The following is a 12,718-nucleotide window of genomic DNA, read 5'->3' as shown; positions in this document are numbered from 1 at the left end:
TAAGAAAAAATGTAAAATAACCATATTGGGAGGATGGAGAAGGGAAGGAGAGAGGATACTGGTGTAAGAGCACTAACCCTCATCTGTCATGATAAGAAAGCAGTTGTATATAGTCAGAAGCAGCTGCACAGCACAGGGAGATCAGCTCAGTGCTTTGTGGCCACCTAGAGGGGTGGGATGGGGGGGTGGGAGGGAGGGAGATGCAAGAGGGAGGAGATATGGGGATATATGTATATGAATAGCTGATTCACTTTGTTATAAAGCAGAAACTAACACACCATTGTAAAGCAATTATACTCCAATAAAGATGTTAAAAAAAAAGAAATCAGTTGCATATTTACAAATGTTATATCTTTTTGTTGAATTGAACCTTGTGTCATTATATAATGCCCTTCTTTGTCTCTTATTACAATCTTAGTTTTAAAGTTGATTTTGTCTGACATAAGTATAGCTACCTCAGCTTTCTTTCATTTTCCATTTGTATGGAATATTTTTTCCATCCTTTTATGTTCAGTCTGTGTGTGTCTTTATAGCTAAAGTGAGTCTCTTGAGGCATCATATAGGTAGGACTTGTTTTTTCATCCACTCTATGTCTTTTGATCAGAGAATTTAATCCATTCACATTTAAAGTAGCTATTGAAGGACTTCCCTGGTGGCACAGTGGTTAAGAATCCACCTGCCAATGTAGGAGACACTGGTTCGAGCCCTGGTCCAGGAAGATCCCACATGCCACGGAGCAACTAAGCCTGTGCACCACAGCTACTGAGCCTGTGCTCTAGAGCCCACGAGCCACAACTACTGAGCCTGTGTGCCACAACTACTGAAGCCCATGCTCCACAACAAGAGAAGCCACCGCAATGAGAAGCCCGCACACCACAAAGAAGAGTTATCTCCCGCTAGCCGCAGCTAGAGAAAGCCCACATGCAGCAATGAAGACCCAATACAGCCAAATAAATAAATAAACAAATAAATAATTTTTTAAAAAATAAAGTAGTTATTGATAGGTATGTGCTTATTGCCATTTTGTTCATTCTTTTCTGGTTGTTTTTACAAACAAATTGGACTTACAAACGCACTCTCAGAACAGAACTCATTCCTGTGTAGGGGACTTACTGTACATGGGCAGAAGATATAAATAGACAGTTTTACAAAGAAGACATACAGATGACCAACAGGTACACGAAAATATGCTCAACTTCACTAATCATTGGGAAATGCAAATCAAAACCACAACGAGATATCACCTCACACCTGTTCGAATGGCTATTCTCAAAAAAGACAAGAAAATAACACGCGTTGACAAGGTTGTAAAGAAAAGGGAATCCTCATGCACTGTTGATGGGAATGGAAACTGGTACAGCCACTATGGAAAACAGTATAGGGAATTCCCTGGGGGTCCAGTGGTTAGGATTCAGCACTTTCACTGCGGTGGTCCAGGTTCAATCCCTAGTTGGGGAACTAAGATCCTGCAAGCTGTGCAGCACGGCCAAAAAAATAAAAAAGAAAACGGTATAGAGGTTCCTCAAAAAATTAAAAATAGAACTATCATATGATCCAGCAATTCCACTCCTGGGTACTCATCCAAAGAAAACAAAAACACTAGCAAAAGATATATGCACCTCATGTTCATTGAGCATTATTCACAATAGCCAAGATATGGAAATGACCTAAGTGTTCATCAATAGAAGAATGGATAAAGAAGATGTGGTGTGTGTATACACACACACACACACACACACACACACACACACACACACAATGGAATACTACTCAGCCATAAAAAAGAATGAAATCTTGCCATTTGCAACAACATGGGTGGACCTTGAGGGCATTATGCTAAGTGAAATAAGCCAAGACAGAGAAAGACAAATACCGTATGATCTCACTTATATATAGAATCTAATAACAAAAACAAAACAAAACAAAAAGCCAAGCTCATAGATACAGAGAACAGATTGGTGGTTGCCAGAGGTGGGGAGTGGAGGGTGGGCAAAATGCGTGAACGGGGTCAAAAGGTACCAACTTCCAATTATAAAATAAATAAGTGAAGGGGTTGTAATGTACAGAATGGTGACTATAGTTAATAACACTGCATTGTACATTTGAAAGCTATTAAGAGAGTAGATCTTAAAAGTACTCATCACAAGAAAAAATAAAAGGAATCAATTGATAATGCCTTAATGTGACTTCACCACTCTTCCCATCCAGGGGTGGAACAATCTGCCCCGTGGATCTGACCAGCCTTGGGAATTGTTTTGACCAATAGAATATGGTAGAAGTGGCATTGAGTGAGTTCCACAGCCTAAGCCTAAAGAAGTCCTGCAGCTCTGCCTGTGGCCTCTGGGAACAGACTGGACCGCCTCACAGGAATCTGGTTTATCCTACAGGAGGATGAGAGATCACAGGGAGGGAACTGAGGCACCCAGCCAGCTACCGGGCATGTGAGTGAGGCTGTCTTAGACCTTCTATCCTGCCGAGCGTCCAGCTGAATGCAGCTGCAGGAGGGAACCTAGGTGAGACCAGCAGACCACCAGCCAACCCACAGAATCATGAGAAATAAAGAACCATTATTGTTTTACACCATGCAATTTTAGGATGGTTTATTTCACAGCAATAGATAACTCATATCAAGCCAGTTACCACTAAGGGCAACTGGAGCTCAACCCTGCTGGGGAGCCTGGGAGACAGTATGGAACATGCCTCAGAGTCATCTCAATTGAGGGAAGGGGTAGCTGGGATATTTATTTGCCAGCTTTCCATCTGTCATCGTTTGAGAGCTGCTTCCAAGGGCACGAACTCTCCAGCACTTTCCTTTGCCCTGCAAACAGGCCAAGCATGTTCCCTGTGGCCAGAGATCTATCCACTGTGGCAGTAAGCAGTCTTCAGTGTGTGGCAGTGAATGCGGGGGTCTGGGAAGGGCACTGACAGAGCTCGCTACAGTGTGTAAACCAGCGTGCTTTTCAGAAACTTCTTTTCTGTTTGATCGGCTAGAGTCTATGCCTGTTGCCCGCATCCTGGGCCCCTGACTGATGAGTGTGTGCCTCTAGTCCAGTCCTTCCCACTGCCAGCTGACCTGCTCCCTCTCTATTCCACAGTCCAAATTCTAGAGGCAGCCAAGTGGATCAACTCTGCACACCTCCATCACCCCTAACGAGCAGAGCTCTTCCCTCCACATGGTCACCAAGTGGCCTGCACATGGGCTGCCTGCAATCAGGGGCCTACCTGGACCAGTCAGGGTTCAGTTACTTCTTTGAGCAGGGCCACTGAGTGTGTGCAGGCGCCATGACTGACCTGCTGCAACAAGGTGGGAGAGGCATTTGTGTCTGAATTCCTGTCCCTGCCCAATCTCACTGTGGGAACTTGGCCCATTGTTTCCTGATTCAGAACCTCTGGGGCATGGAGCCCTCTGTCCACTATGGGGGAGAAGTAAGGAGTTTCTGGTACCCAAAATACTCACCCCATCCCCCGGTCTCCCTAAGGAGCCCCCAGCCCCCTGATGCCACCTAGAAGTGAGATGCACGCCTGCACTCCAAATTGGAAACTAAAATGCATTTTCTCACATAAACCACACTATAAATGGTGACCAAGTGCAGTTAACATTGCACTGTTAATAATAAACTTTAGGAACATTATGAATTAAATAGAAATTTGTGGACTGACCTGAAAAACCAACCACCATTTATAACTTGGTTTCTATGGGAAAATGCATTCTGAGTTCCAAACAACTGGCTCACACAGAGATTTCTGGAACACAGCCTGGTCACAACGTTGGGAACTGTAGGTGGCTTCTCAGTATACCCAGTTAACATGGTCACTGTGGGTAGTTAGTAGTGGGCTTTTGCTCCAGGCTCAGAGAGCCCTGAAGAAAAGCGTGGGATACTCTGGGCAACCTTGTGGGGCAGCTCATCCCTTCCTTCTGGAAGCTGATGGGGACCACAGAGCTGATGGGGAGAGCACAGGACACCTAGTGTGGCACGCTCCCCAGGGTAACACTCCTGACAGCCTCTGCTTATATGCTCACAAGAGCAAGGAGCTCATTTCTTCATAAAAAGAGATTTTATAGGGCCAACTGTCACTGCTCAACAATTCTTTCCTATATTGAGCTGAAATCTGCCCTCCACTTCCTCCCACCCTGATTCCACCCCTGCAATTTCTACTCATCCTTCAAACCTTGCTTGAGTTTTAACTTCTCTATGAAACCTTCCCTAACCCCACCCTCCTCCATGTTAGAGTAATACTAGCTGCTGTAACAAATAAACCTCAAAAGTTTCAGAATATGTCTCTACTTATCAAAAAGTGGGTGTCTTAGCTCAGGCTACTGTAACAAAATACCATAGATTGGCAGCTTAAACAACAAACATTTCTCTCTCACAGTTCTGGGGGTTAGTTCGTGGAAGTCCAATGATCTAGTGCTGGCAGATTTGGTGGCTGCTGAGAACCTGCTTCCTGGTTCATACACAGCTGTCTTCTCACTGTCTGCTCATATGGTAGAGAGAGATTGCCTCTCTGATGCCTCTTCTAGTAAGGGCACTAATCCCACTTGTGAGGGTTCCACCCTCACAACTTAATTAACTTCCAAAGGCACCATCTTCACATACTATCACATTGGAGATTAGGGTTTCAACATATGAACTTGGGGTGGGGTGGGGGCATAGACACTCAATCCATAGCAGTGGGTGTTCCTGGCTGGCAGGCAGGCAGAATTTCCCATCTGGTGATTTAGGGTCCCAGGCTCCTACCAACCTGCCAACTTCCCCTCAGTAGGTGGGAAGGAAAGCAGGGAGAAGGCACACCTGTTTTTTAACTTCACTTCTTGCCTTGGAAGTGAGCCATCATTTCTACTCAGTGCCATTGGCAAGAGTTCATCACATGGCTCCACCCAGATGAAGGCAGTGTCCTCCATAGCTAGACAGGCATTTCTAGTGACAAATGCAGACCAAGGAAGCAGAACTGCAAAGTTTTGATGGACATCAGCTTGTCTTTTACCTATTACACACACACACACACACACACACACACACACACACACACACACTGCAAGCCAGCTCTTAGCAGGTAGATTCCCGGACAATCTGCAGGTATTAAGCTGTACGCTGAGCTCGGTCTTACTGGGGCAAAAGTCCAGGCCAATGCCCCTGCTCTAAACTGATCCATGTGTCCCAAGAGTCACAGGATAACAGGAGGGGAAAAAACTTAATGCTCCAGGAAACCCTTGCCCTAGTTGGAGGCACAATGGGAACAAAAGACTAGAACTGGATCTACCTGCAAATGCACAAGCTTGAGAGAGGCCCTGAGAACTCCTTGTCCCTAAAATATTCCCTATTGGCAGAACATCAGCAATTCCACCATTAGAGCAGCGAGGCTGAGGCTTAAGGCACTGCACATGGATAATGGGCAAACTGTAATAATCTCTCCCATTTACTGAGCACTTACTATGTGCCAGCATTGTTCTGAGAACTTGATGCTATTAACTCAGTTAACCCTCTTCCACCCTATGACTGAGTTCTATTATGCTGTACTTCACAGAGAGGGATGCTGAGGCACTGAGGTTAAGTCACTTGCCCAAGGTCACAGAACCAGGACGTGGTAGAGCTAGGCTACATCCCAAACCCTGGGGTAGAGCCAGGAGTTAATCACTGGGCCATACTGCCCAGCTGGAAGACAGGAGACCCTCAGTCCTTGGCACTTCTTTCTTTGTAAAGCCATCCCAGCCCCTTATATTCGGGGGGAAGGCGGAGAGGGGAGGGAGCATGAAGACTCGAGCTCCTGACTCCACCTGGGTGCCCCACTTCGGGGCGGGGAGAGAGCAGCATTCATGTGGATCAGGGGCTCTGAGCTCTCCTCACCCCAGTGAGTCCCCTGCCCAGGCTCCCCAGTCAGCCACCTGTCGCCTAAGCATCACTGAGCAGCTGTGCCTGAAGGCCCCTCTGGCCCCTCGCAGTGAAGAGGCCCCAAGGTAGGGGAGGGGAGGCCAACCAGCCCAAATGGGCTTTTCTGCTGGGCTTGCAGCAAATCCTCCAGCCCAAGTTCACCAGGAGGTCGAGAGGTACTCCTTCCACCCCCATTGCCCCACCCCTAATCCCCACAGCCTGGCTGAGACCCACAGCTCCCGTGGCGGAGAGACCAGAGAGTGTGGGTCCCACTGTCCCAGGATGGGAGGTACCCCAAGCCACAGCCTGAGGATCAGAGATGGAGACCCCCAGGGGAGCTGCCTCCCAGAAAGGACTCCTCACACAGGTGGTAGTGGAGAAGCTCAGAACACTTGGATTCCAAACTCCTCTGTCAATGACTGAAAAACAGCTTAGAAGGCACACTAGCATGTGGGGGTCTCGTTTTTCTCATCTACTAAATGGGCTTCCTTCCCTCAGTCTAAGTCTCCTGGGGTTTCGCACGATGTCAGATTCTTACTGACCTGGCGGCCCCACAACACCCACCCTTAAACCCTTTGTCACTGTAGCAAAAGAACAGAGCTTTTTGTGTATGACATTCTGCAGCCAAGAAAAACACTCCATATTATGCAGAAACGGATACTGTATATTGTTGAATGAAAATGACAGGTTACAAGGCAGTAGGTTCATATGATCCAAGTTTCATTAATCTAGATATGACATATAAACAAATATAAAACTTGGAGATAACTACATACAGATATATAGATATATAAACTTGGAGAGAGATATATACCATAATGCTAACAGGGTGGAATAATTACCGGGAAGTTTTAATTTTCTCTTTTGTGCTTTTCAGCTTTTTAAAGTGCATTTTCTACAGGTATTCGTTACCAGATTAAAAAAAAATTCAGGTACCTAACACTTTAATTTTGCCGTGTTCACTCCCCAGCTCCCCAGCACACCAAAGGCTCCTTCCAGTCCACGTAATTAAGTTAGTGAGAGACCTTCCTTGCCGGAAGCATCTGAGGCAGTGATTTTTAACTCTTTGGGATCCACCTACCTCTTAGAGAATCAGATGGAAGTTATGGGCCTCTCTCCAGAAAAATACACATAGATGCAAACCTTAGGTGATTTAGCAGGAGATTCTTGGACTCCATGAAGTCTGTCCATGAACTTCAGGTTAAAAGCTTCTGACCCGAGACTTCCCTGGTGGCTCAGTGGTTAAGAATCTGCCTGCCAATGCAGGGCACATGAGTTCCATCTCTGGTCTGGGAAGATCCCACATGCCGCGGAGCAACTAAGCCCACGCGCCACAACTACTGGGCCTGCGTGCTCCAACTACTGAAACCTGCGTGCCTAGGGCCCGTGCTCCGCAGCAAGAGAAGCCACCACGATGAGAAGCCCACGCACCGCAATGAAGAGTAGCCCCCGCTCGCCGCAACTAGAGAAAGCCAGCCCGTAGCAACAAAGACCCAATGCAGCCTAATTAATTAATTAATTAATTTTTTTTTTTTTAAAAAGCTTCTGATCCAAGTAAATTTCAAGCCAGGAGAGAGAAAGCAACTTACTGAATGTTGCCAGCAGGCTAGTGGCATTCAGGTTCCTTTAAGGTTGTCTACAGTCTGACCCCCATTAACCTCCCCAGGTTTATCTCCCATTTTTGGCCTCCACTCAGCACACTTGGCCTTCTCCAGGCTTTTCCCAGCCATTGCTCTCCACCCTTCTGTTCAATGCCCTTTCTGCTCTCTACCTTCCAAATCCTCTTCATCAGTATCAAGGTTGGCTTCAGCTGCATTTAAGTGACCCCCATCCTCCTCCAATAAGAGTGGCTCAAACACCCAAGGGTATATTCTCTCTGGGTAAAGTTTAGAGGTGAGCGATCTAGGGCTGGTAGGGTAAATCCATAAAGTTGTCAGGAAGCCAGGCTCCTTCTGCTTTTTTTGCTCTGCCATCCTCAGTGTGCACAATCAATACCCAATGTTGCCTCAGGGACCAAGACATCTATCTGAAAGCAGAAAGAAGGAAGGCAGGAAGAACAATAAAGGCACACCTCCCTCAAGTTTTCCTCAAGAAGCTTTCCCAGAAGTCCCAGGCACCACAGCGGCTGTATCTCACTGAGAGAAGCTAGGCTCCTGGCCACATCTAACCACAAGGGAGGCTGAGAAATGTAGTCTTTCCCACTGGTCACTGCGCTAGGGTTCTGTCACTAGGGAAGAAGGGTGGGATGGATATGGGCCAGGCAGTCTTCAGCCTCTGCCGTGTCATGTATAAAGCACATTTCATTTGTGCAGCCTTGCCCACCCACTCCAACTGCCAGTGGTCTCAGCTTCCTGCGCGACCTTCTAGTCTGTGTCTAAGCCTTTTATTTTCCAACTCCCATCTCCAGCTATTATTTAAATATTTTATTGCTACCAAATTTGGAGGACTTGATACATTGTAAACACTATATACATTTGTAACATTAATGCAACTCTTTTTTATAATCTAAAATCTACGTTCCAATTTTGTAAATTGCCCCAGTGCTCTTTTTTTTTTTTTTAACATCTTCATTGGAGTATAATTGCTTTACATTATTGTGTTAGTTTCTGTTTTATAACAAAGTGAATCAGCTATATGTATACATACATCCCCATATCTCCTCCCTCTTGTGTCTCCCTCCCACCCTCCCTATCCCACCCCTCTAGGTGGTCACAAAGCACCGAGCTTATCTCCCCGTGCTATGCGGCTGCTTCCCACTAGCTATCTATTTCATATTTCGTAGTGTATATATGTCCATGCCACTCTCTCACTTTGTCCCAGCTTACCCTTCCCACTCCTCGTGTCCTCAAGTCCATTCTCTACATCTGCGTCTTTATTCCTGTCCTGCCCCTAGGTTCTTCAGAACCATTTTTTTTTTTTTTTTAGATTCCATATATATGTGTTAGCACACGGTATTTGTTTTTCTCTTTCTGACTTACTTCACTCTGTATGACAGACTCGAGGTCCATCCACCTCACTACAAATAACTCAATTTCGTTTCTTTTTATGGCTAATATTCCATTGTATATATGTGTCACATCTTTATCCATTCATCTGCCGATGGACACTTAGGTTGCTTCCATGTCCTGGCTATTGTAAATAGAGCTGCCATGAACATTGTGGTACATGACTCTTTTGAATTATGGTTTTCTCAGGGTATATGCCCAATAGTGGGATTGCTGGGTCGTATGGTAGTTCTATTTTTAGTTTTTTAAGGAACCTCCATAATGTTCTCCATAGTGGCTGTATCAACTTACATTCCCACCAACAGTGCAAGAGGGTTCCCTTTTCTCCACACCCTCTCCAACATTTATTGTTTCTAGATTTTTTGATGATGGCCATTCTGACTGGTGTGAGGTGATACCTCATTGTAGTTTTGATTTGCATTCTTTAATGATTAGTGATGTTGAGCATCCTTTCCTGTGTTTGTTGGCAATCTGTATATCTTCTTTGGAGAAATGTCTATTTAGGTCTTCTGCCCATTTTTGGACTGGGTTGTTTGTTTTTTGTTATTGAGCTGCATGAGCTGTGTGTAAATTTTGGAGATTAATCCTTTGTCAGTTGCTTCATTTGCAAATATTTTCTCCCATTCTGAGGGTTGTCTTTTGGTCTTGTTTATGGTTTCCTTTGCTGTGCAAAAGCTTTTAAGTTTCATTAGGTCCCATTTGTTTATTTTTGTTTTTATTTCCATTTCACTAGGAGGGGGGTCAAAAAGGATCTTGCTGTGATTTATGTCATAGAGCATTCTGCCTATGTTTTCCTTTAAGAGTTTTATAGTGTCTGGCCTTACACTTAGGTCTTTAATCCATTTTGAGTTTATTTTTGTGTATGGTGTTAGGAAATGTTCTAATTTCATTCTTTCGCAAGTGTCTGTCCAGTTTTCCCAGCACCACTTATTGAAGAGGCTGTTTTTTCTCCATTGTATATTTTTGCCTCCTTTATCAAAAATAAGGTGACCCTATGTGCATGGGTATATCTCTGGGCTTTCTATCCTGTTCCATTGATCTATATTTCTGTTTTTGTGCCAGTACCATACTGTTTTCATTACTGTAGCTTCGTAGTATAGTCTGAAGTCCAGGAGCATGATTCCCCCAACTCCGTTTTTCTTTCTCAAGATTGCTTTGGCTCTTCGGGGTCTTTTGTGTTTCCATACAAATTGTGAAATTTTCTGTTCTAGTTCTGTGAAAAATGTCATTGGTAGTTTGATACGAATTGCATTGAATCTGTAGATTGCTTTGGGTAGTATAGTCATTTTCACAATGTTGATTCTTCCAATCCAAGAACATGGTGTATCTCTCCATCTGTTTGTATCATCTTAAATTTCTTTCATCAGTGTCTTATAGTTTTCTGCATACAGGTCTTTTGTCTCCTTAGGTAGGTTTATTCCTAGGTATTTTATTCTTTGTGTTGCCATGGTAAATGGGAGTGTTTTCTTAATTTCACTTTCAGATTTTTCATCATTAGTGTATAGGAATGCAAGATATTTCTGTGCATTAATTTTGTATCCTGCTACTTTACCAAATTCATTGATTAGCTCTAGTAGTTTTCTGGTAGCATCTTTAGGATTCTCTATGTATAGTATCATGTCATCTGCAAACAGTGACAGCTTTACTTCTTCTTTTCCAATTTGGATTCCTTTTATTTCTTTTTCTTCTCTGATTGCTGTGGCTAAAACTTCCAAAACTATGTTGAATAATAGTGGTGAGAGTGGACAACCTTGTCTTGTTCCTGATCTTAGAGGAAATGGTTTCAGTTTTTCACCATTGAGAACGATGTTGGCTGTGGGTTTGTCATATATGGCCTTCATTATGTTGAGATAAGTTCCCTCTATGCCTACTTTCTGGAGGGTTTTTATCATAAATGTGTGTTGAATTTTGTCAAAAGCTTTTTCTGCGTCTATTAAGATGATCATATGGCTTTTCTTCTTCAGTTTGTTAATATGGTGTATCACATTGATTGATTTGCATATATTGAAGAATCCTTGCATTCCTGGGAAAAACCCCACTTGATCATGGTGTATGATCCTTTTAATGTGCTGTTGGATTCTGTTTGCTAGCATTTTGTTGAGGACTTTTGCATCTATGTTCATCAGTGATATTGGCCTGTAGTTTTCTTTCTTTGTGATATCTTTGTCTGGTTTTAGTATCAGGGTGATGGTGGCCTCATAGAATGAGTTGGGGAGTGTTCCTCCCTCTGCTATATTTTGCAACTGTTTGAGAAGGATAGGTGTTAGCTGTTCTCTAAATGTTTGATAGAATTCCCCTGTGAAGCCATCGAGTCCTGGGCTTTTGTTTGTTGGAAGATTTTTAATCACAGTCTCACTTTCAGTGCTTGTGATTGGTCTGTTTATATTTGCTATTTCTTCCTGATTCAGTCTTGGAAGGTTGTGATTTTCTAAGAATTTGTCCATTTCTTCCAGGTTGTCCATTTTATTGACATATAGTTGCTTGTAGTAATCTCTCATGATCCTTGTATTTCTGCAGTGTCAGTTGTTACTTCTCCTTTTTCATTTCTAATTCTATTGATTTGAGTCTTCTCCCTTTTTTTTCTTGATGAGTCTGGCTAAATGGTTTATCAATTTTGTTTATCTTCTCAAAGAACCAACTTTTAGTTTTATTGATCTTTGCTATTGTTTCCTTCATTTCTTTTTCATTTATTTCTGATCTGATCTGTATGATTTCTTTCCTTCTGCTAACTTTTTTTGTTCTTCTTTCTCTAATTGCCTTAGGTGTAAGGTTAGGTTGTTTATTTGAGATGTTTCTTGGTTCTTGAGGTAGGATTGTATTGCTATAAACTTCCCTCTTAAAACTGCTTTTGCTGCATCCCATAGGTTTTGGGTCATCGTGTTTTCATTGTCATTTGTTTCTAGGTATTTTTTGATTTCCTCTTTGATTTCTTCAGTGATCTCTTGGTTATTTAGTAGTGTATAGGTTAGCCTCCATGTGTTTGTATTTTTTACAGATTTTTTCTTGTAATTGATATCTAGTCTCATAGCATTGTGGTCGGAAAAGATACTTGATACAATTTCAATTTTCTTAAATTTACCAAGGTTTGATTTGTGACTCAAGATATGGTCTATCCTGGAGAATGTTCTATGAGCACTTGAGAAGAAAGTGTATTCTGTTGTTTTTGGATGGAATGTCCTATAAATATCAGTTAAGTCCATCTTGTTTAATGTATCATTTAAAGCTTGTGTTTCCTTATTTATTTTCATTTTGGATGATCTGTCCATTGGTGAAAGTGGGGTGTTAAAGTCCCCTACTATGATTGTGTTACTGTCAATTTCCCCTTTTATGGCTGTTAGCATTTGCCTTATGTATTGAGGTGCTCCTATGTTGGGTGCATAAATATTTACAATTGTTATGTCTTCTTCTTGGATCGATCCCTTGATCATTACGTAGTGTCCTTCTCTGTCTCTTCTAATAGACTTTATTTTAAAGTCTATTTTCTCTGATATGAGAATTGCTACTCCAGCTTTCTTTTGATTTCCATTTGCGTGAAATATCTTTTTCCATCCCCTCACTTTCAGTGTGTATGTGTCTCTAGGTCTGAAGTGGGTCTCTTGTAGACAGCATATATACAGGTCTTGGTTTTGTATCCATTCAGCCAGTCTATGTCTTTTGGTTCGAGCATTTAATCCATTTACATTTAAGGTAGTTATCGATATGTATGTTCCTATTACCATTTTCTTAATTGATTTGGGTTTGTTATTGTAGGTCTTTTCCTTCTCTTGTGTTTCCTGCCTAGAGAAGTTCCTTTACCATTTGTTGTAAAGCTGGTTTGGTGGTGCTGAATTCTCTTAGCTTTTA

This window comes from Eschrichtius robustus, chromosome 14 (genome assembly GCF_028021215.1).
Source record: "Eschrichtius robustus isolate mEscRob2 chromosome 14, mEscRob2.pri, whole genome shotgun sequence".
Lineage (NCBI taxonomy): Eukaryota > Metazoa > Chordata > Mammalia > Artiodactyla > Eschrichtiidae > Eschrichtius > Eschrichtius robustus.
The sequence above is the reverse complement of the archived record's forward strand: the minus strand, read 5'-3'. Positions refer to the sequence as shown.